This window comes from Ornithodoros turicata, unplaced genomic scaffold (genome assembly GCF_037126465.1).
Source record: "Ornithodoros turicata isolate Travis unplaced genomic scaffold, ASM3712646v1 Chromosome22, whole genome shotgun sequence".
NCBI classification, from domain to species: Eukaryota; Metazoa; Arthropoda; class Arachnida; order Ixodida; family Argasidae; genus Ornithodoros; species Ornithodoros turicata.
In genome coordinates, this window is record NW_026999340.1 from 127,325 (window position 1) to 153,306 (window position 25,982).

At 44.2% G+C, this 25,982-nt stretch overlaps 1 long non-coding RNA gene across 1 annotated transcript; it reads right to left on the reverse strand.

Annotated features, from left to right (window-relative positions):
- Nucleotides 1–1,522: 1,522 nt before the first annotated feature.
- Nucleotides 1,523–4,164, reverse strand: LOC135373201 (uncharacterized). The gene is made up of 3 exons (XR_010416344.1): nt 3,935–4,164; nt 3,012–3,095; nt 1,523–1,655 (listed from the first exon to the last, which is right to left on the reverse strand). It is a non-coding gene; the product is annotated as an uncharacterized LOC135373201 (long non-coding RNA).
- Between the last annotated feature and the right edge of the window lie 21,818 nt (nt 4,165–25,982).

Consider the following 25,982-nt stretch of genomic DNA (forward strand, 5'->3'; position numbering starts at 1 on the left):
ACTCCATACACTCTATGGACTGGTACGGACACCGTACACTGTATGGCACCTTATGGCAGTCCGTACACTGAATGGCCTCCTATGGCAGTCCGTACACTGTATGGCCTCCTATGGAGTCCATAGCCTGTATGGCCGCCGACCTTGCTGTATGGCATGGGTATGTGTGGCAGTCCGCAAGATGATGGGATGAGACGTGAGTGTTTCCTGAACGTAACACCAGCACAAAATGAACACAACTAGTGCATGTCAATTTGACAAAATTTATTGTCTTACAGCCTTCTTAGGAAGTCAGTCAAGTAGCCGTTAATTGGATCACTTCACTCAGTGAGACTTCTGCCTTTGCGGCTGGGCTTCGTGGCAGTGTACTCCCGAAAGCAACCTAAAATACAGAAAATGAGCATGCGTTAGTACCAAATACCACGCTACCATATGCTCTGTGGAAGCATGTTCTACGAAAATAAGGAACTTCTTAGCATGATGGAAATTTCTGTTCTGAAGCTCGAACACAGATTAAAGGAAAACACACTAAGCTTCAACTGTCTAAGAAATACAGAAGAAGGAAGTCACTGAAAAAGCCAGTTGTAAGATTCTAACCCACATTTCCTGGTCCAAGACTGCAATTGAGCTAAGCTGTCCGACTTTGTGAGACAGCTCGTGGTGACCAGCACCATGGGGGCAAGTAATTTGATTGGTCAACGGGGCAGCTCTTGATGCAAGTAATACTGCTTGCTGTTCATTTGACAAATGGTAACACCATATGCTACAGCTGAGCTCAGAAACCCATTTTATCTGTACAACAAAAAAATTAAATGAGTGTTCACTGGCTTTCTTTCAGAAATGTTAAATTGTGCTTGCATCTGCATCAGTATTGTACATAACAGCTTAGAGGACAAAGACTGGTGCGAAGCAGCTTTACTATATAGCGTAAAGCTTCCTCTCACCAGAACGGGATGATTTATTAGAGCTTTCTCAAACAGAGGCTTTTTGTTTAAGAACACCCCCCACAGCCACACAAACAGATAATGGGGATCACCTCAGGGCTTTCTTTAAATGAGTGCTGAGGTGCAAACAAATAGCTTTTGCTGAGGAACCATGAGCATAGGTGATGCAGAGAGCATGCGAGAGAGCTCTGTTCTGCACACCTTTGAAAAATTATTCGCCTCGTGAAGAGAGTGCATCGCAGAACGAGAGGAAGTCGGGATGTATGTTACTCCTTCACGAGACCAGTGATGTACTGCAGAACTGCTCAAGCAGTTATAAGCAGACCGTGATGTGCGAAGAAAAAAACTAAGAAACAAGGCATGGCGCCTTCACCGTGTCATAAAAGCATCGTGTTTGTTGTCTGCAACTGCTCTCTCAAACTATTTTTTTTCATAAATTCAACTGCGCAGCTATAACGCAGAGAAGAGTGAAAATATTTTGCATGGTGGCGCCCGATGGGCAGCTTGACAGGTGAGGCAAGAATTCAAGTGATGTTAAATGTCAACACATTGCTCCTTAACAAGTGGATACTGTTGTCAAAATAGAAAAATTGCTCAATGTTCTGGCAGAATAAATACACATACTCGTGACAGCAGCAACTGCTGGCGCCGCTTTGCAGTCATGATCTGTCCGTGGAGCTCCCTAGGTGACCGCACTGTTCTTGCCACTTCTTTCTGCAAAATTTTTCAAACCAGCCTGATACAGGTGCCGGCAGACTTCACATACACTGCAATAAATATACTATACCGTGGTATGAACAATGAAATCTACAACTCATTGGGGTACTGCCATCGGAGAACTGCACTACACTGATATCTTGTCAGCTATGTGGAAGTAAACAGCTCTTGAACACATGGAATAAGAAGCTCGTGTAATGCATGTTGTACACTGCAGCAGTGGGAGCCTGACAAAAGAGCAGCAGGGTAGTTGGCATGCTTGGGACAACAACTTATAAAATGGAACAAAAGCTGTAGGGCAAATTGGTCATTGTACTTATTCACGATAAGTAATGTGATGAAGACACAGCTACAGTAGCCGCCAATGTGCCAAACCGAAACTTTTTCGTTCAAGATTTTGTACAAGTACGAGAAAGACACCTCTGGAATAAAAGATGGCGGTTCATATTGGTCCAGTGCTAATGGTGTTGTAGGCACTATCAACAGCAATGTCTGTAAACTGTTTTCGGATTGTTGTGTTCGTTCTGGTTGTGCCCATAGGCACAGGGCAATCTGAAAACAGTTTACAGACAATGCTGTTGATAGTGCATACAACACCATTAGCACTGGACCAATATGAACCGCCATCTTTTATTCCTGTTGATAGTGCCTATAATGACATTAGCACTGAAAAGATATGAACCGGTATCTTTTATTACAGAGCCGTTTTTCTAGCACTGGCATAAAATCTTGAACGAAAAAGGTTTGGTTTGGCACGTTGGCTGCTAGTGGAATGCTGTGCCTTTATGAGACTGCCCATGATGAATAAGTATACTGACCAACATGCCTCACAACTTTTGGTCCGTTATATAAGTTCAGTCTTAAGCATGCCAACTACGGTGCACCGCTGCTCTTTTGTCAGGCTCCCACTGCTGCAGTGTAGTACATGCATTTCACAAGCTTCGTATTCTATATATCTAAGCGTTGTTTACTTGCACAAAGCAAACGAGATCTCAGTATGGTGCAGCTCTCCAATTAGTTGTACAGCAATGCCTGAGTTGTAAATTTCCTTGTTCATGCCACAGTATTTGTCGTGTGGTATCAGCAGCTTTAACAGAAACTAACGTAAGCAGTAGATGCATTTATGAACATGGACTTTGCTCCATAGTAACATCCTACAAAAAAAAGAAAAAAAAAGAACATTGACAAATGCAGACTGGGAGTAATAAAATTAACAGAGATTTATGCTTTGACTTCATGCATTTTAAACTCACACTGTCACGCTTGTCTGTGTACACCTGAGAAGTAGTGAGAAATAAAATGCCATTCACACCGTTTCCCAACGAAATAAAAAGTATGAAAGCGTAGTCCTACCACAGAGCTGCATCCATGTCATGAGCATAAAAAATCTGTGGCACTTGCTTGTGGACGTCACACTGTCTTGATAAGGTACGTTTTCTGGAAAAGAGCATTTGACAGATGAAAGGCACAATCAGAGGGGTCCGTCGTACAAAGCATGGCATGCATGTAACTAATATAGTGTGGAAACACTACAAGTACACAAAGCATGCAGTGGGTGAGAAAGCCACGCCGTGTTGTCCACGCCTGTAGACTACCTCGGCTCATTCTCATTATGTTGGATGCACATGTGACCTATTATGGTCAACAGCCGGCCTACTCTACTTTTCTGAAAATGTAATCATGAATTACTAACATATCCATTTGATTTTATTTCTGAGAAATCCACCTGTGTTATTTTATCTAAGAGTTGCGAAAGACAAAAGCAATGGTTTGACAAGAAAACACGGGATTGTTTTAAAAAGTGAATGTGTTACGATTTCGGGGCCAGCTATCCTATATGTCTACAACACAGGGCACTTGTATTTGCAGCGACATAGAACCACACATTCAAGTACGTGCATCTCAAACATATGATGACCTAAACGACGAGATGTAGCCGAGACACACCCGAACTGAAACATCTAAGCTTCCAACCCATCCGCGTACAACCAAGTCGCACATGACAAACCACAGAACCCCACCTAGCAATCCTCAATGGCACGCGCTTTTGTATGTGCCATGACGATTATGTAACACATTTCAACGCTTATTCCAAAGCTAATCAGCCGGGTCCCGATACCTAAACAACTAAACACTCTCCTCTCGTGATCGAGTTTTGGTTCCTTTGTTTGAACGGATCGCAAAGGATTTTCAAACTTCACACATGCACTTTGCAGTCACAGATAGCATTCCGTATCACTTCATTATCACATCAAAACAGATATTTGTATGTTCACCTTTCATTATCGGCACCTTGGCGGGACAACAGTCCATCGTTTCTTCGCCAGCAGGCATAAACAGCCGTTGAGCTAAAATCGTCCACCGATCCTTCATGGAAGTGCAAACTCCTTGACACTGTAGTAACTACCTCCACTTCGTCCGCATATATCACGAGTTCATACATTGCACGCAGATTAAAATACGTTGTGCAGCCAAGAAAGGTTTTGCTGAAAAAGGAAATTGATCACACAGAAACAATGTGCTTCGCCTACGTCCGCCATAACCACCCAAAGCCAAAAACACAACGACACGTAGCCCCTAGGCGAAGTGCATCTAGCAACAGCTAATTTTTAAATATTATTTCTTACCGACTTTTGGCTTTGCGCAAAGGATTAACCATCATTTTTCTCAAACTAAATAACAGTGCCTCATAATATTAATCAGAGTGCCATACGTTGACGACCATCGCCATTGATAGACGGCAGTTTGTCTGTTTCGGTTTCCGTTCTATTGTTGCATTTTCGTGTTAAGAAAACACCGTTCCACGGAAAGTATTACGCCAATTATGTGCGTGTATTTGTGTTTGTGATTATAGAACGCTCACTTCAAGGCATTGAGAATGATGTCAAATCACGACAAGGATAACTCGTGATATCTCCAGAAAATCGCCACGAGCGGCACCCAGAAAACGATATATGAACAAAGGACCAGTATAGCCTATGTGTTACTTCAATATTGTTTGCCTATTTTTAGATCCCTATCATGCGTCAACAAATAAGTATTGAATTATTTTATGCATATCAACGTATCCCATCTGCCCTTTTTGGTAAATTAATCAAACATATATATGTTACAGAGTGTAGCACTAGGCGAAATTCAATGATTGTTCCAAAGCCAGCCGGGTTAGCACCGGCGTATCTTTTTCTCCTCGAATGACAACAACTTTATATTATTATTATTATTATTGTGTTTTGTAAACAGTGCAAACAGCTTGATTGTGTGTCGTAAGCTAAAAAAGCAACGTAAACAAATCCGCTTTAACAGGTTGCAGTTTGGAAAAATATCTATGATAGTGGTGAAAGTGTTGCGCCATGCGCAAAGCAGCAACCATGTCACGGTGATGCGCACACAGCGCATTTTACATCTAGTCGTCCTTCGGCTAAATATGATTTCTATGCCTGCCAAGAGATTCCGTACACACAGAAGTTTGCTGTATGGACACCTGTACGGCCGTCACAGAAGTCCGCAGACTCGCTCTACGGACTTTGAACGGCAGCCATAGAGTTCCGTACACACTCTCTATGGAACCCGTACGGCCACCATAGAAGTCCGCACATGCCATATGGATTCCATTGGTGCACCGTAGCAGTCCGTACGCGTAGCGTCTGACGACCATATAATTCCATAGCGTTCCATACCATTTCCATTCAAAGTCGTAAGAGTCCACACAAGTCCATACATAATCTATATGGACTTTTATGGTTTTTTCCAACAGGGCAGTCCCATGTATTGGGAGGAATGTAAACACGGGAACCGGTAGCTCGAGAACCAGAAGACTTTGACAGCTGTAGTAAATTTTGCCACGTTCACCGAGTTGAGGCGAGTACACTCCAGAAAGATGAAAACTGTCCGACGCGGGTTTCCTTCCGAAAAGGGGCCTCAAAGTTTAGAAAAACAGAGTTACAAACGCGTCTCTGCCCATAAACCCCGAACCGCTAAAGACCGACCCATGGTTCCATTTGACCGATCGTAGAGCGACTCAAGTCCTACTAGGACGGAAATTCTGGCGTCGACCTGACTAGCGGGGCGGATGTTACGGAGCTCCGAATGTATCGGAAGTGCAGACGGGGGCCTGGAATTTCCAAGTATCTCGACTACTTTTAGGATTTCCTGCGAGCCGTGAGCGTGCACGTGAAGGCGAAGGATTGGGGAATCTGTCACAACAAACCGCGTCCTGATAGAACCGGTTTAGTCCTAGATATTAGACCGAGAACCCCATCCACACCGCAATGTCGCTCGATGGGGATCAACCGCCACCTCGATCGGTTGCGCACTGCTGTCGAAGTTTGTGCTTAAATAGCACTCAAAGGAATGCACGCATCATTGTATGCTTGATGTTTCGTCGACTAGTAATGGGCATACTCTATGCATGTTCCATAAATGAATGCAACCTGTCCATTCAGTTGTTTTCAACCTAAAAATATATATTCATTTGCAGTGGTTCTAATAGAATTCGCATTTGATAACCTGCCGTATATGTGCGCATTGGCAAACATGATTGAATATGACTAGTTCGTTCTGGGCCCCAGTTTTGAAATAATGTTTGTTGCTGTGTTAATATATCACTTCCATATCTCAAAATAATTCCCCACGTCCTCCCCACATGAAATCAAACAGGTCACGTAAGATCTCCCATAGCTCCTTTTTGATGCCTTGTAGGATCCTACAAGTCTGCTACGTAGCCGGATATATGCAATGTAGTGTCCTACAACTCTCATATATTGCCGAATATGGGACAAGTAGGACACCACAACTCTCCTACACAGCCTAATACGAGACATGTAGGATCCTATGACTCACCTATATGTGAATGAATATAGGACATATAGGATCCCACAACTTTCTCACATGATACAAAATAGGACATAAAGGATCCTACATCAATTTGTATAGCATAAATAGGATCGTATACAACCTATTTGGCTTTTTTTCAACAGGGTTGTGTAAAATGTTCGCAATGAATCGGGTCATACACCAATATCCGACGGGTTGGCTTTTAGCCTGCGGGTATTGCGGGTATACCCGCACCTTACCCGCAACCCGCGATGACACGAAAATTTGTACCCGCGGAGAACAAACTTGCCCGGGAACGCGCAGGTATACCCGCACCGCATTCGTCTTTATGTATGAGTGAGAAAAATGTAAGTGTGAAAGGGGGGGGGGGATGAGTGACAGAGAGTGGTTGATTTGTCCCTTCAGATGACGCGCCCTTGGAAGTCGCTGGACAGGTGTGTTAGCTTGGCTCAATTGGTAGAGCCCTAGACCGGAAATCCAGACGATGTGGGTTCGAGTCATACAGCTGGCTAACCTTTTCAGTGACTTCCATCTTTTATCGTTAATTTCTTAGGCAGTTTGAGGCTTTGTATGTACTTGTCATTTCTATGTTGTTGCAGCCTCAGAACATCAGTTATCTCATGTTGAACAGTTGCCGCTTGCGTCGATCCCGTCGTATGATTGTGTGTATGAGTGAGAAAAATGTAAGACTGAAAGGGGGAGGGGGATGAGTGAGAGAGAGTGGTTGATTTGCCCCTTGAGGTGACGAGCCCTTAGAAGTCCCTCTGGAGGTAGCTCAATTGGTAGAGCCCTGGACCGGAAATCCAGACGATGTGGGTTCGAGTCATAGAGCTGCCTAACCTTTTCAGTGACTTCCGTCTTTCATCGTTAATTTCTTAGGCACTTTGAGACTTTTGTTGTATTTGTTCTTTCTATGTTGTTCCAGTCTCAGAACATCAGTTCTCTCATGCACCTCACAGCAGTCAACACGGTCGCTTACACAAAGCCGTTACCAGGTCTTGAAGATCCGATTGTACGCCCATCCTTCTTGACAGATGCAACTGTATCAGCAGAAGTACCGTCGACATTGTTCTTCCTCGTAGTAATGACGGAAAACGATTCCTTGTCGTCTTCACACACTATTTTAACAAATAACCGACGACACAGCTGACGGCATGACCTCCGCTCCGTGTCCTGAGCCGTCGATGAGGACTGTTCCGCTGAGTGAATGTTTGATACGACTTCGAGGGCGGCGCTAGTGTTGAACGCGTTTGGTGCAACGCGTGGAAACTAGAACCGAGCTCTACAAGCTCCGCGAACTCGATTCATCGTTGAGCGTCGTTGGTGCAACCGGGGGTTAGAGTAACCAAATCCCAGACCAAGAGGGATTGCAGTCCTCTCCATCCCCTATAATCAGTGTTTCCCAAACTTTTGGCGGTGACGGACCCCCAGAAGCGATGAGAACCAATTCACGGACCCCCCCCCCCCCCCCCCCCCACACACACACACCGTCACAGCCAGTGCATAACCAGCAACCTCGTCAGCTGCTGCGTGCTTTCGATACAGCTTCAGAAACGATTCCGGACTGGTTTCTTCTTGTTTGTATGTGTATGACGCGGACAAACGTGCATTGCAGGACTTTTCTATCAGAAATTAGAAGCTAGCCGTTGAAGCATGCTTGTAGCAATTTTGGAAGTTCTGGGTGTTTGGAAATCGGGCAGCATGTACGAGCGCGTGTTTGTGGGGACGAAAATCCTCACTCAAATGTGAGAGACGGTCGCGGACCCCCACGGACACTCTCGCGGACCCCCAGGGGTCCGCGGACCACACTTTGGGAAACACTGCCCTATATCACCATCGTTTTTCTCTCTCCTCCATCTTTCACCCTTTTGTGCACCCAGCCGCCAACCTAGAGCAGGCTAACCGCACTCTTCTCCAAACATTATACCCTCCCCACCCACAAGCACTCAGTTGTCTCGCGACGTATACGCCCAATTATTATTATTACCACCCTCAAACTACGCAATTCGTGATTCTTCTACTCATTTTCGCTCGCCGTACGGTTGAAGCTTGCGGTATGTCCTCGGCAACTCGCTCGGAAATGGCATACTACCACCATTCTATTGTTTCTGGGGACTGGACAAGGTCTCACGACGGCCGGGTGCAGGCTGCACATGTCTGGAGTTCTTCTGCCTCTTCGTCTAACATTTAAAGAATACTCCTTGCACGATTCCCTACTAAACCGACGCAAGAGTCATCAACCCAATGCGATTTGCTCCACAACAGCTAGACTGAAGTAGCAATGTTCCGTTTTAGCCGTAAAACATGATGTCAAAATTACAGCTTTCCACTTATTTTATATGCCAATTCCGTACAACAAAATAGAGAAAAACGGCAACGACTTGAACAAAATCTGCCTTTTCAGAAACAGCTTGCACCACCGCGCGGCTAACCCGCAAAATGAAGTGGTAGCATTCTCTCTCAAGGCAAGCAGAGACGCGATGTCCACTTACGAAATGAGGTATACACCTGCAACAGTGATGTCAGCGAGCTTCCAAATAACAGTTTTGTGCGACTTTTTGAAGCCACTTTTTATGCCTGCCACCAAACTGCATAAACCTTACGTTGCCATTCAGACGTGAAACAATGACGTAGACGGTGCCCGACGATTTTTACGGTGCTGCTAGGAAAAACAGTACGATATACTGTTTATCAGCGTTGGGGGACAAGGAATGTTGTTCGACCTTCTGCAGTTGTGCATGATTGTAGTTGTGACCGGAAGTTTTCAATCCCGGGAAAAAACGTACGTAGCAGCAGGTAAACAAATGTGCGTACGTGCCGAGTCAGTAGGCGATCTGCTTCTAATGTGATATCATCTGAGATATCATAATATGCGTGTACCGTCGGCAAATGAAAGTGAAAAAGACCGTACTGCCTTTGTGTTGCTCAATTGATGCGCAGGTGAGTAAGGTAGCACAGAAGTTGAACTAGATGTGTTGAGAAAACTGTTTCATGCATAAAACTTGATGTGGGTCATGTTCCCAGTCTTAAAACGAATCAGTGGATGACGCTGATTTTCCGGCCAGTGCTGTCTGTTGTAGCGCCCTGCTGGCCCTATTTCGGATGCTAGCTTGTGCTTCACGTGCCTACCAATTTGTTTCGCCGCACCGCCAAAACAGCTGATCCCTGCCTACGAGATCGTTTAGGTATTCAGCCGCGCGGTGCGCAGTGGTCTTGCGCATGCGCTGTACACATTTTTGGAAAAGACTGATTGCATGGAGGAAGGGGGAGAGTAATACCCCTATCGCTGTGAGATGTGAAGCCGAGATTGAGGGCCACTCGAATGACGTAACCGCTCGCTTTCCGATTTCGGTTGTACACATCTCAATAGGAGCCCCCAACGCATAGTTTCGCAATACTTGGAAATGTGTGGTGGTATCGCGCCGATATGGCCTCCAAAGTGGCGTGTGCAAAGCGACCTCATTGGGCTGTTCAGGCAACGTGGCACTCGCGCGGCTGCAAAGAAGCTACAGCTCATGTCCTATCCTCACGTCACTTGCCTCACGCTTCTCTCTTCTGTAGAAGACAGAGCCGTTTATGTTTCCAAGAGTTGGGTTAATGGGAGGAGCTTAATATGCATGACGCAAAATGCGTCACCCCGCCCTCGCCGCCATATTTACACGGTCGTCGTCGGCGCCTCTGTTTACACACTTGCATGGGGCATCATCGGCATCTACAGATTTATTACCTATATGCTTTGATTGTTATTTTCATTATACGTATGAGACTGCTTTCTTCGTTTGTATTAAAGTTATTTGTATCCAAAGGTCATTGCAGAGCGACAATAACCACATTACGCGACGAGAATAATCCAACACATTTCAGTCAGAGCGGTGCGGCACATATTGATAGTTAACAATATATCACATACCGTTCATTTCGAAGAATGGTGGAACCAGAAATATTGTGTTATTCCCCGGTTGCACAATAAGCTGCCAAATATCTAAACGTTTTTTTTATATTTATATTTTCCTTTAATTTTTCTCATATTTTCCAACTCTAATAAATCCAAGCATTTTCGAAATTTCATATGCTGGGTTCTCGGTAAAGTTCAAATTATTGTCAATCAAATGAAGAAAACATACAAAAACTTCAAGTGCGTTGGATTTGTTACCCCAATCTATTTTTGTCTCTTCTTATCCTCGACATTGACAATCTTGCATGGCAAGAGCGGCGCGTTATCATTTTGCTGTTGTACTCGGTATTTGGGAGCCACCCATGCGGCTGCACAACTTCGCGTGGCGAGCGAGAGAATGGACCGCGCCATTTCTACGCCGACAGACGCTCGTGAGGCCAGCGTCCTCGGGATAGCAACAGGGATGAAGTCGTCTCCAAGGCTCAAACAGGGCATAAAACGTGGAGGAAGGAAACACAGGGGCGGCCGTTTCGAACAGATTTCCGTGGGACCTCTCTGGCGGTCGCTCCTGTCAAAACCGCCATTACTTCCTGTCCACCACGTGATCCACTCTAAAGTTTCGGTTTAGCAACGATTTGTTGCTAGCGCTGCTTTTCGTGCTTTTATGCTTTTCCGAAGTGATTTACTCTTAAAATGTGAGTACCATTGCGGAAACAACGTTTTGTTAACGTGTTCTTACCGCGGTTCGGGCTGTCGTTCAACAGAAAGCAGCTCTGTCACGGGAATCACGTTTTATTCGTAAGTACGCACTTGATCGGTTGTTTTGTACTCCTGTCTGTGATAGAGTCACCTTGAATCGTTCGTTTGCTGTGCTAGAGCTGCAGATTCATTTGATTTCCTCCGCTGTTTCCGGCATGCTTTACCACTTCAGCAACAACGACACAAAACATAGCGACGTCGTCACACAAACGTCGCTGCCACGGATGATGTTTCTAGTCCTGAGTGCTTGTCCTACAGACCGTGGCCGGTCTTGTAGTAGAAGGATAAACCAAGAGTAAACCTACGATCACACACAAACAAAACTGGACGCACGGCGTTCATCACAATGCAACTGCAAGAGAATCACGACTCCCGTCGTCTGCATAGACAGCTGGCCTGCGCATGCACTTGGGGTCACGTGAGCGGTCACATGGTAGACAGGAACATCCCAGAATACAATGCGAAGGTCGGCACGCTCGTCCCAATGGCAAAAAGTTGGAAGGGCCGCTCCTGTGTTTCCTTCCTCCATGGCATAAAAGGCCGCGCTCGCCCTGGAATTTCCGACCACTTTGCTCCGCCCTCGTGGCCGCCTTTCCACTTCATCATCGCTCCCAGCAACAATAGATGTCCCAACACTTGGAAACATAAACGGCTCTGGCCGAAGAGCCGTTGGGGGAAATTACACAAGTTCAACATAAGAAAAGCAACTGGGAACGAGATTACAGGAAGTTACGTCATACCTCAGCGTGAGGCAAGGCGGGTCCTTTTTTTAATAGATGCCGTAAGTTTTCTAGCTTCATTTGAAATAATTTAGTGTTTTTATTGAAAATAACTGCTTGATATCGATAAATTAATCGTTCCTCTACCTGCTGCAACCGTTTTTCTTTCTTTATACACGATTAAGCAATAGTTAACACGGTTTTGCTGCATGTCGTCCCCAGCGACGGATGATTATGCTTTTGTCATTTTCCTAGTCTAGTCCTCATACCGTGGAACCCATTGACGCCAAATTTCAATTGATCAGTGCATTCCTCGTCTAAATACATCTACTTCTCTTGATATATCCGCTGTTTTATTACAGGATTCCCCGTTACTTCACGTTTTCTGGAGGACCACAGAATCCACGGCTACATTCGCAGAGTAAGTAAGCTATATTGTCCCTAAATACGTTACCAATACCACTTCAGAAATTGAACTCATTTAATTTGACTAATGAACTACCTCACGCGATACACCTCCTGGCCGAAGCATTTCTTCGCATTTCAATGTAAAGCTCACAAGAGTGTTTTTTAATCCAGCCTTAGTATAACTCTACTAAAGAAGTAGGCAATGGCATATTCCAGAAATCAGTTTTACCTCCTTTCCCCAATTTTTTTTCATCACTCAACTCTCACACTTAACGGCATGACGCATGTCCAATCGTAGAAATTTTACTCCCCCACCCAGACTAAATATATTTGTATTGTCTGTAAATAGAAATCATGCCCTGCTCTAGAAATGAATTTCATGTCATTTGTTCAATTCTTTATTTCCAGAAAGTACATGTTTCGTCCTACATTTCATCCAAGCCGTCAGCAGAAATTATTGCATGTTTTAAAAACATTTCTTCACTACTCAGGCTAAGCATATATAGAGCCTACAACTAGAAATCAAGCTGTGCTCTAGAAATGCGTTTAATGCCATTTGGTAAATTTCTTATGTGCCGAAATCACACGTTTCATCCTGCACTCCACCTCCCAAGATGTCATCGGAATGTTTTGCGTATGTTAAAAATATTTCTCCCGCGCTCAGACTAACGATATTTATATAATATAGCGTACAACTAATCATAATGCCTTCCCTTAGAAATGAATTTCATTTCATTCACTTCATTTTTATTCACATAATTAACACATTTTGAAAACACGGCTCGCGTCTGCAGAAGTTTGCGAAGTTTCTTTCCATTTCTCACCACTGATATTCAATAGTCAATTCAATCAAATTCCATATCCTGTGAGCAGACATTCTGAAGCACTCTAGAAGCAGATTTCATGTCATATGTTCATGGCTTTACCACTCAACTTGAACATTACTGGGCACGACCTCCGAACCACCTGTTGATATTTCTTTCCAAATTTAAAAATATTTCTACCTCACACACATTCAATTTAAGTTCATAATCTATAAATAGACATACTGATGCATTCCAGATATCAATTTCGCCTTATTTCCCAATTTCTTTTGTCACTCACCCTACAAATTTCGCTGCATGGCTCATTTTCGGAGCACTTGTCCATTTCCTTGAAATGTTAAAAAAAACCTCTACCTCACTCAGGATCAAGATAAGTTCACGTCTCATAAGTAGAAACCCTGAAGCAATCCAGAAATCAATTTCATCTTACTCACTCCATTTTTTATTCACGTAATAAACACATTTTGGAAATACTGCTCCTGTCCTAAGCAGTCTTAAATGCGAAATTTCTTCTAAAATATTTCAACCCCACTCAGGCCAAGGTAAGTGCATATCCCACAAGTAGATATTCTCAAGCACTCGAGAAACAGGTTTCATGTCAGTCACTCAATTATTTCACCACAAAACTTGCACGTTCCAGGGCGTGTCATATCTCCGAACCACCTGCCGATGTTTCTTTCCAATGTTAAAAATATTTTTACCTCACACACATTCAAGGTAAATTCATACTCTATAAATATACACATTCTAAACCCTTCCAGAAATCAAGTTCACCTTATTTCCCACTGCGGTATTCACTCACCTCATGCATTTTGCTGCACGTCTAATTTTTGAAGCACTTGTTGATGTTTCTTTCCAATCTTAAAAATTTCTCTACCCCACTGTGATTCAATTGAAGTCTCTATCCTTCAAATACGCACTCTGATGTCCCCAGAAACCAATTTCACCTCATTTTTGCACAGTGCTTTCGTCAACCCCGTCACTCATTTTTCTGCAGCACCCATTTCTAAAGTCTTTGCCTATGTTTCTCTCCAATGTTAAAAATATTTCTACCCCACTTAGATTCAATTTTGGTCACCATTCTTAAATATACATTATGAAGCCTTTCAGAAATCAGTTTCCCCTCATTTCCTCAATGCTTTCATCACTGATCTCACACATTTCGCTGCGATGCCAATTCCACAGCACTTGCCGACATTTCTTTCTAAAGATGAAAATATTTCTACCCCACCAAGATTTAATTGAAGTCAACATCCTATAAATAGGCAGCCTGAAGCAATCTAAAAACCAATTTCACCTCATTCATTCAATTTTTTATTCACTAAATGGTCACGTTTTGAAAATGCTCGTCATTTCTGGAGCGCTTTGCGAATTTTTTTTCCGATGTGAAAAATATTTCTACCGTACTGAGATTCAATTGAAGTCCATATACTGTAGACAAACACCCTGAGACAATCCAGAAATCAATTTCACCTCATTTGCTGTCCTTTCATGACACGGCTCATGTATTTCACTGAATGGCCCATCTTTTATGCACATGTCGATGTTTCTTTCCAATGTTAAAAATATTTCTACCCCACTTGGGCTCAAGCTAAGTGCATATCCTATAACTAGACATTATCCTGCATTCCAGAAACAAATTTCATGTCGTTTACTCATGCATTTCTCCTCTCAGCTTGCACTTTCCAGGGTGCATCATGCCCCCGAACCATCCGCTCCTCAGCACCTTTCCATTTTTACAAATATTTCTACCTCACACATATTTAAGGTAAGTTCATATGCTATAAATGGACATTATAAACCCTTCTAGAAATCAATTTCATATCACTTCAGTCATTTCGTGACCCACCATGCATTTCGCTCAATGGCCCATTTCTCAAGCACTTACCTGTGTTCCTTTCCAACGTTACAAATATATCCAACCCAATGGCATCCAGTTTAGCTCCATGTCCTATAAGTAGACACTCAGCAGTTTTCCATAGACCAATTTCATTCACCTCATTTGCTCAGTGCTTTCCCCACCCACCTCTTACATTACGCTGCAGTACCCATCTCCGAGGCACTTGCCGATATTTCTTTCCAATGTTAAAAATATTTGCACCCCAATGGGATGCAGTTTAGGTCCATAGCCTATAAATAGACACTCTGTAGTTTTCCAGAAACCAATTTGACCTCATTTGCTCAATGCTTTCCCCACACACCACTGACATTTCGCTGAACGGCCCATCTCCGAGGCACTTCCCGATATTTCTTTCCAATGTTAAAAATATTTCCACCCCAGTGGGATGCAGTTTAGGTCCATAGCCTATAACTAGACACTCTGTAGCTTTCCAGAAACCGATTTCACCTCATTTGCTCAATGCTTTCCCCACACACCACTGACATTTCGCTGAACGGCCCATCTCCGAGGCACTTGCCGATATTTCTTTCCAATGTTAAAAATATTTCCACCCCAGTGGGATGCAGTTTAGGTCTATAGCCTATAAATAGACACTCTGTAGTTTTCCAGAAACCAATTTCACCTCATTTGCTCAATGCTTTCCCCACACACCACAGACATTTCGCTGAACGGCCCATCTCCGAGGCACTTGCCGATATTTCTTTCCAATGTTAAAAATATTTCCACCCCAGTGGGATGCAGTTTAGGTCCATAGCCTATAAATAGACTCCCTGTAGTTTTCCAGAAACCAATTTCACCTCATTTGCTCAATGCTTTCCCCACACACCACTGACATTTCGCTGAACGGCCCATCTCCGAGGCACTTGCCGATATTTCTTTCCAATGTTAAAAATATTTCCACCCCAGTGGGATGCAGTTTAGGTCTATAGCCTATAAATAGACACTCTGTAGTTTTCCAGAAACCAATTTCACCTCATTTGCTCAATGCTTTCCCCACACACCACTGACATTTCGCTGAACGGCCCATCTCCGAGGCACTTGCCGATATTTCTTTCCAATGTTAAAAATATTTCCACCCCAGTGGGATGCAGTTTAGGTCCATAGCCTATAAATAGACTCCCTGTAGTTTTCCAGAAACCAATTTCACCTCATTTGCTCAATGCTTTCCCCACACACCACTGACATTTCGCTGAACGGCCCATCTCCGAGGCACTTGCCGATATTTCTTTCCAATGTAAAAATATTTCCACCCCAATGGGATGCAGTTTAGGTCCATAGCCTATAAATAGACACTTTGAAGTTTTCCAGAAACCAATTTCACTTCATTTAGTCAATGATTTACTTACCCACCTCATGCATTTCGCTGCAGGACCCATTTTCACCGTGTTTCACCGTGTTCTCTTTGTTTTTTATTGACACAATTGCCAAATTTGGACAACAGTGCTCCTGTCTGGAGCAATTTCCAAAATTTTTTCCCTGTGTTAATAATTTCACCCACACTCAGATCCAATTTAAGTCGATATCCTATAAGTATACATTCTGAAGCATTCCAGAAATCAATTTCATGTCATTTCCTCAATTCTTTCATCATTCAACTTGCACATTCCAGGACGCGCAACACATCTCCAAACCACCTGCCGATGTTTCTTTCCAACGTTAAAAATATTTGTACCCCACATATATTCAAGTTCATATTCTGTAAACAGACACATTGAAACGTTCTAGAAACCTACTTAATTCCCTGAATTCTTCCATCACTTACCTCCCATGTTTTGCTGCACTGCCCATTTCTGAAGCACTTGCCCATGTGTTTTTCCAATGGTAAATAATTTGACCTGAACTGAAATTTAATTGAAGTCTATGTTGTATAACATAGACTGTAACATAACATATGACATAGACACTCTGAAGCAATCCAGAAATCAATTTCACCTCATTATTCACTGCATTTTTGTTCACATATTTGCCAGATTTTGAAGGCACAGCTCCTGTCCGGAACAGTTTGTGAGGTTTCTTTCCAATGTTAACAATAGTTCTCCCCACTGAGATCCAATTTAAGTCCATATTCTGTAAATAGAGCTCTGGTACCCTCCAGAAATCATTTTCATATCATTCACTCCATCTTTTATTCGCATAGGACAAATTTCAAGATATCGCTCATGTCTTCAGCAGTTTGAGAAACTTCTTTCCCGTGTCAAAAAAGGTTTCTACCCTACAGAGATTCAATTTAAGTCCATATTCTGCATGTAAATGCTCTGATGTGCTCCAGAAATCTGTTTCATCTCATTCAGTTAACTTTTTATTCACATAATGGCCACATTTTGAATATACAGCTCATGTCTGGAGCAGTTCGCAAAATTTCATTCCAATGTTAAATATTGTTCTCCACTGATTTCAATCGAAGTCCATATCCTATAAGTTGACATTCGGAATCTATACAGAAATTGAACACCCTGTAACGGGGCATTATGAAGCATACCAATCAATTATTTTCATGCCATGCATGTTTTTTCTTTTCTTTTTTGATGCCTTGCAGCTTTCCCCTATACTATAGTGCCGAATCCTTCTAAGAAATCCCTGCAAATGTAAGAAATGCTGCAATGCTTAATGTGTGACTTTTATGACTACAAGTTCTATGCTGTTGTGCAGGTTACTACTGTAACTTTTTTTTGCCGTCTTCCTTTTTGTGACAATTGCATGTCATGAAATATATGCTGTCCAACATCTACTTCTGATATTGCTGTGCTTTCCTCTTGGTATCCTGTTTTTCTTTTTTCTTTTCAGAGCTCCGATCCCCTTCTCTGAACTTCACATAGGTGGAGAAAGAGCACTTTCATATATCTTCTTCCAAGCTGCATCCTAGCCGGCTAGCCAAAGAACTAGGACAGCAGAACTATGTAACCAAGCAATTCCTGCAATCATTTATTTTGAACTATACATAATGTGTTTTTACATTTCACAACTTAGTTTCTCTGCACATTGAATCCGGTACACTAAAATTGTCAATTCAATGTGGATTCCTTAACTCATACCAGTCAACAGTGTAATGATGTGGGGCTAAAGTTGTCTTGTAGATAAACGCGTTAGTCATTGGAGTCGAGGATTTATTGCACAGTAGCTGAAGTTGCATTGTAGTACAGTTTTAAGCCAGTTAAGGAACTTGCTTCACCCTTGCTAATGTTGCTGCTGGCAAAGGAAGTGTGTCAGGGAAGGGGGGATGTGGCTGTGTAGGGCTTACATGAGTGCTACCAAGACTCTGTGCCACTATAGTGTTTCTCACGACAGATACGGTGATACTCGCACAGGACAGAAAGTTCATGGAAAGAATGCTGGAGAGGTGGAATGTTCTCCATGGCATCACATGGTGTGTTCTTACTCCTCTAGTATAGGAGTCTTCCTCACCATCAGGACCAGCAGGAGGAGATGGCCTTCCTCAACATGAGTTTTGACTGGCAGTGATGGAATGTACAAGCGAGCGCACATTTCTGGCCCCACGCGTGGCCACTGCCGTTACAACTGACTAACTGGCAGGCCGCCAAAGGTCATTTTTTTTCTTGCACGTTGCCTAAATCGTGAAACACTTGGACCTTTGTGGTGGATGACAGGAACATATAAAGTCCTATAATTTGCGGTGTTCACTCTAGAGGTGTCACCCGATGAAGTGTGCTGCTTTCAGTATTACAAATAATCTTGACGGATTCGTTGTCGTCAAAGTTGATAGTTTACACTGTTAGCGTTCATGTGGAGCGAACAGGCACCTCGTGCATCATTGCTGTTGTTTGACCTCTCTCTTTTATAGACTTAGGCTGCACAGATGGAATCCTGTGGATAAAACAGATGGAATGTTCAGAATCTGGCTGTCCACTGTTGAGATAAACCTAGTCACTTCTGAAAGGAAGAAGACCACAAAACGAGATGATTTCTTCTTTCAACACAGTGCATGATTATCATTATATATATTCAGAATGACGACCACAATACAATATTTACTAGCGCTTTTCTTTTTTATTTTGATGTAATTATATATACAGGGTGTTTCAGTTAAATCCCCGGGCTAAATAATTCGCGAACCGGTGCACCAATCGAATAACTTTCTTTTTTACAAGTATCTGTCCAATACCGCCTACAAGATGCGCACCGCGTGAATGAGCGGGAGGCGCTCATTATTTAAATAAAAATGCAAATGAGTTTCGTAAAAAAGCGTAACTTCTAAAGCAGGGCGCTGTCGGTATTAAAATGGGTACTACCCCTTTTGGGACCTTCAGTGGACACCTTTCAGAGAAAAATCTGCCACCGAAGCGCGTCATTTGTTGCAGTAATTAATTGGTTTCGGTTTACGTATTTTTGTCGCGGCTGGTCACGGCGAAGCGCAAAAAGACGCTCTTTCACTCCCTTATCCATCAATGAATTACGTCCTTAAATCAATGAATTACACCAATGAATTACGTCCTTTTGCGCTTCGCCGCGACCAGCCGCGACAAAAATACGTAAACCGAAACCAATTAATTACTGCAACAAATGACCCGCTTCGGTGGCAGATTTTTCTCTGAAAGGTGTCCACTGAAGGTCCCAAAAGGGGTAGTACCCATTTTAATACCGACAGCGCCCTGCTTTAGAAGTTACGCTTTTTTACGAAACTCATTTGCATTTTTATTTAAATAATGAGCGCCTCCCGCTCATTCACGCGGTGCGCATCTTGTAGGCGGTATTGGACAGATACTTGTAAAAAAGAAAGTTATTCGATTGGTGCACCGGTTCGCGAATTATTTAGCCCGGGGATTTAATTGAAACACCCTGTACATATATACTCTACAAAATGGAGGTTCGAACGACCAGGATGTTGTATATAGATAGGGGAAAAAAGACACCAGAGACTGAAGTAGGGAGTGGGGAAAGTTATTTATTAAGCTGGCATTTAAACTAAGGGTCTGGGGAAGTCTACGTTTCGGCGTAAACTCCGCCTTCTTCGGGATTGAGACGAAAATCTATGTACAAGGTCTTTTAAAAGGTTATGAAAGTGTCGTCACAGCTGGTACAATTCCACTGCGAGGCAGTCGTCAGTGAGTCATGTTCTGGAAGATTCCGGAAGGTTCCTGGGTCATCGGCCGGGGAGATTACGTGTCAGAGCCTTGGAGTTCCAGAAAGGTCTGGGGTCGCGCTCGTTGAAAACCTGTTGTCCGGGGTGTTCTTAGAGTCATTGTGTCCAGCTGTAAAGAAAAGAAGAAAAGAGGCAGCGGCCACTCCGAGGACACACAGAAAAAAAGTTATCCGGATATGCTTCTTACAGTTGATAGCACTCCTTTATCCTCATTTATTAGAGATTGGAATTTGTAGATCAAGTACGATTCGCGTTGCTCTCTGCAGCGATCGGATGTGAAATTTGACTCTAAAATAAAAAGTGCGACGTTATTAATGGAATGGCCGGGTCGACTAAAGTGGCGGGAAACCGGGAGGCTACCTTTTTTCGAAACATCTGATCGGTGGTTATTGAATCGAATCCTAAATGAATTTTTACTTTGACCTACATATTGCGCGGAGCATGTTGTACATTGAATGATATAAATAATGTTACTGGAGTTACAGTCAAAGTCGCCATTGATTTTAAGGGAGAAGTCAGAGTTTGTACTCTTGACCGCTGCCGTGCTTTGCATCGATTTGCATATTTGGCATTTTTTACCATTGCATGGATGGCATCCCGCCGTAGGTGTTAATGTTTTGGGAATTTTCGAGTTGACTAGTCTATCTTGAAGGTTGCGGGCACGTCTGTAGGTAACTCGTGGCTCCTCGGCAAATATTTGTAGTGTCCGTTCAGATTGCAGAAGGATGCTATGGTGGCGGTGGAGGATACTGTTAATATTACCCGCGCCTGCACCAAAGGTAAGAACAAGGTTTACGCGGTCGCCCTTGGGTTCGTCGTTGCGTTTACCGAATAAGCTCCTCAGGTCTGCTTGTCGTGCTTTGGACAGGGCGTCTTTTACAAGACTGGGTGGAAAATTACGATTAACGATGGTGTGTTCTAATTCCGCAAGGCTTTTGTTTAGAACATCGTCGTCCGAGCAGATCCTCCTGTATCGGGGTGCCTGGCTATAAGGAATGGCGAGTTTAGTATGGCGCGGGTGGCAACTGTTAAAGGAAAAGTACTGCTGGGCATCAGTTGGCTTTCGGTACAGGCCAGCGGAAAAACCCTTCTCGGTTAAGGTTACTTTTACATCTAGGAAATTAACAGTCGTTGCCGAGAAGGAGTGGGTGAACTTCATGGCGGGGTGTACCAGGTTGAAATCGCGAGTGAATCCTGTGAGATCTACTTCGGAGTGTGGCCAAACCATGAATATGTCGTCCAGGAAACGTTTGTATAGACTAGGTTTTTTGTCGCGCACGGCTAGAAATTTTTCCTCTAGTGCACCCATAAAAATATTTGCGTACGTTGGTGCCATCTTAGTTCCCATAGCTGTGCCATTTATTTGTAGATAGTGGCGGCCGTCAAATTCGAAGTTATTATTTTTGAGGATCAAGTTGAGTAGAGTTGGTAATACAGATGCGTCAACCGCGCGATCGGAGTACTTCAGATACACCGCCTCCGCTGCTAGCACGCCATCCTCATGTGGGATGTTAGTGTAAAGGGAGGTAACGTCTAGCGTTACAAGCAAGCTTGCATTGGGTGGTTCACATTTGCTAAGTATTTCGTGGAAATGGTTGGTGTCCTTAATATATGAGGGTAATCGGGGAGGTATATCTTTAAGGAGGTGGTCTACGAAGCTAGAAATTTTCTCCGTGGCGGTGCCGATTGAGGAAACTATAGGTCGCCCTGGGTTTCCTGGTTTATGGATTTTTGGTAACATGTAGAACCTGCCTGGTTTAGGGTTTTGGGGGGCTAGAAATTCATATAGGCAGGAGTCGATTATTTCACGCGCTTTTAGGGATTTTAGGGTTTTGGTGATTTCGGCAGCTATCTTATTTGTTGGATCACTGTCAAGCGGCTCATAGAACGTGTTACAGCCCAGTTGTCGGAAGCCCTCGTTAAGGTAGTCCTGTTTGTCCATCACTACGATTGCCCCTCCCTTGTCTGTCCTTTTGATAATGATATCGCCACAGTTCTGTAAGTCGGAGAGGCTGCGCTGCTCAACTGCTGTTAAATTTGGTTTAGTTTGGCGGTTAGATGGATTGTTGTATGCGTCAAGTACATCCCTTTGAACAGCCTTGATGTACATATCCAGGGCTTTGTCCCGGTTGGCATCGGGTGTGAAATCAGAAATGTGTTTAAAGGGATTCGGATTGGAGTTAGGTTTGTCAAAAAAATATTCTTTTAGGCGCATACATCTTGCGAAATTGTCCAAATCAAGATGGAGCTCATATTCATTTAGTTCAGCGTTGTTGGGGCAGAATGACAGACCCCGATTCAGAAGTGAGAATTCTGAGTCGGTGAGGGTGCGGGATGACAAGTTCACAACGTTTTGTGATACAGTTACACGTTGTTGGACGGAAGAGGCTGCACCATCCAATTCACCATCATGGTCACGTCGAAGTTGGGGCAGTAATAATTGAGTAGAGGTGACCAGTTGTTTATTTACCGAGATACTTTCTGGGGGCGTTTCATTATTATCAGCTAAAATAGGTGAGCATACTCCGTCCCTGGCAAGCTTTTTGCGTTTAGTTCCCGATACGAACTGTTCATGGGACCTGCAAAATTTTGACAATTCTTTTTGATGGGTGTCGGATAATGGGGTCGTATCGTGGATGATTTTCGCTTCCCGAGAAAATTCTTTAATAGAGTCATCGCAATGAGAGATTAGTAGATCTATGAGCGCAGCAGAGGCATTTTGAACGATGTTATTCCACTGACGGGAAAGTCTGTCATCGAGGGGGAATGTCGGGTTCACTTTAATGGTCAACCCTCTAGGAGTTTTATCTTGCTCTTTGTAAAGTTGTAGCAGTTGTACAGCCTTGAGTGCGGCGCGGTGAGAATTGTAGCGTATTTTCTTACCGCATACTTGACGGAGCCTAAGGAACGCTTCAGTCTCGGGAGATATGTCGCTATTTCGTTGGGATAATTTACGCTCACCGGCGGTTAGTCAGTCGTGCTTCGATGTGGTGCTGCGGCCTCCTCATCGCTGCCGTTGTTGAAGGAGGGAGTCTGCTTCCTGTGGTGTAGGCCACACCGGATCCGGCACTGCAGGGTTGTCCTGTTGTCGTCGTGGTAGTCGTCGGATGAGCCGTGGGACGAGGTCCTGAAGATGAGCGCTGATCTGTCGGACGCCCTTGAAGTTGGGTGGAGGCTGTCCGCGGCTAGCACGTGGGGTGGGCGTTGGTGTTGGAAGCCGTGGTCGAGGCAACACAGGTGCGGGGAGCTCCTGCACAACCTTACCAGTCGCCGATTAAATTCGAACGCCTGGGGGTTGCACTGGAACTCCCTGCGCCTGTCAATAAAAGGTCGCCGCCGGTTATAGGATCGAGGTAGGATCAGTGTACATACCGCCATTTCAATCCCGCGTCGGGCTCGGATCTTGTCGAGCAGTTGCTTGTAGTGCGAGATGGCCAACTGTGCACTCTCAGCAACGAAACGGATAAATTTACGCTTACGTTCAATCTTACCCTTACTAGGCGTAAAGTTCGACAAAATCGCAGACGCCGTATCCGTCAAGCACTGTTTTATTCCTAGTACCCGTAAACGCGCTCGCTGTAAGCGTAAGGGGCGGAGGGCATGGTTTACTCTTATATCCTGACGCAAGTAGTAATGACTGAACTCTCATAGTGCACAACGCTCAACTGGCCTGAACACGATTTAATTAGCAATTAGAGCTAATTGGGACCCCCCACATTAATCAGCACCCACCAGGGAGCCACCACACTAATTGGGGAGCATCTAACTTGCGTCCAGACCAGCTGAGCGTTGTGCACTATGAGAGTCCATAAAAAAGAAAAAAAAATAGATAGAGATAGAGTGGAGAGAAGAAGTTTAATTGACGATCAACGACGCCATCTTGAAGAAAGCGGTCCGAAACGGCCGCTGACCATCGCCGGGCGACGGAGCACAGAGGCAGGTTGCAAAGCATCGCAGCTATGACCACAAGTTGTGGACATCCTGTGACGTCAGCTGTGACGCCATCATGACATGTCTGGGCAGGTTAGGACAGCTCTGGACATGCGAAGAGAAAAACACTCGTTATACAGAGGCTGCGAAAGCAAGGGTATGCTAACCATCAATAGCAATCAACAAAAAGAATTAGTTACACAACAAATCATCCCACCACAACAGGAGTGCAGAACGATGCGACTGCTCTATCCGACAGCCATGCAGAGAACTCACTCGTAATGGTTTTTTCTCCTGTATAAAGCCCCACAGCTGCACCCCCTAGCGGTTACTTTCTCAACTAATCTCACAACAAAATTATTAAGAATCACGCCAGCGCTACTCCCGTTCCCAAGGCAGAAGAAGATAGAAAATGGCGGGGATGCCCGGACAACAGCAACCAGCACCCGACGGCACGAAAATCGCAAACAAAGCGGGAACAAAGTAGGCGAAAGCAATAGTTACACAACAAATCAGCTCATCACAGCAGGAGCGCAGACCGATGCGACTGCTCTCCGCGACAGCCAGCGAGAAACTGACTGGGACGCCGCTCCGCGGCCGCTACGCATGCGCGCTCCTAGCGCCCTCTGAGGCGACCACCTCCGAGAGGCTAAGAGAGAAGAGCATTCCTGCGCCCCCTGCTGGCCGTTCTCATTGGTCGAGACGTCATCCTATTGTCTCAGGGCTACACTGCTTTTTTTTTCACTAATGCTCCTTTGGACAAGGTCAATCTACAATGAAGCCATGGCATGACGTCATCACGCACCTGCGTGGCTCAAGGACGCGTGCGCTCTAGACAGGGGACCTATTATTTATTGAATCACTATCCCAAGATTATTTCCTTTATTCTTCTATAACGATTGAATAGGAAGCTATTGCAGAAGAGCACCATGCATGAAAGCTGATCGTAGGAATTCCAAAGTCTTACTAAATGAGACTTGCAAAAGAACAAAATATCCTAACACGTAACTCCATCAACGGCTAATAAGAGGACTCGGCACTCAACAAATCAACACAGAGTATGGGTAACCAGGAGCGCAGAACTCAGGGCAGCACTATCGTCAAGACAACAATGTTCCTTGTCAAAAAAGAAAAAATACAAAGCGTCAACAAAGGAAAGCATGCATATCGGGGCACGTCAGAACACGTCAGGACAAATCGCATCACTGCTGGGCAACAGAGGAAAACAAAGAGACACTTGAACAGAGTGAAAAAGACACTCACCATCATTTTTCACGTTCACAGCATTCCCTCATTGTAAATCTGCTCGTCACAAAATCCACCTGCATGGTCGAACACCATTCACCAGTGACGAACCACACATCCGCACCCCATCACGGGCAGACAGAACCCCAGCGAAACTAAGCTCTTCCACTGACGGCCAACGCAATTGCCAGGAGCAGAATTAGCGTGCCAGAACCCGTCAGTGTCCAAGAGAGAAGTAAATCCTTGCGCCCCCTGCAGGCCGTTGTCATTGGTCGTGACGTCATCCTATTGTCTCAGGGCTACCAGGGCTACACTGTTTTTTTCCACTAATGCTCCTTTGGACAAGGTCAATCTACAATGAAGCCATGGCATGACGTCATCATGCACCTGCGTGGCTCAAGGACGCGTGCGCTCTAGACAGGGTACCTGTTACTTATTGAATCACTAACCCTAGATTATTTCCTTTATTCTACTATAATGATTGCATAGGGAACTATTACAGAAAAACACCATAGACAAGAGGAGATTATAGCATTTCATTCCCAAAGTCTTACTGTACAGGGAAAAAAAATGGTTCAGCAAGACATGTCCATCCCAGCCAAGAGCCATGCACCTACTGAATAATGACGCTTTGTTCCTCCTGAATAAAGTCACACAGCTGTCCCCCTCGCGGTTACTCTCTGAACTAAATGAATCGCAAAATTATTAAGAAT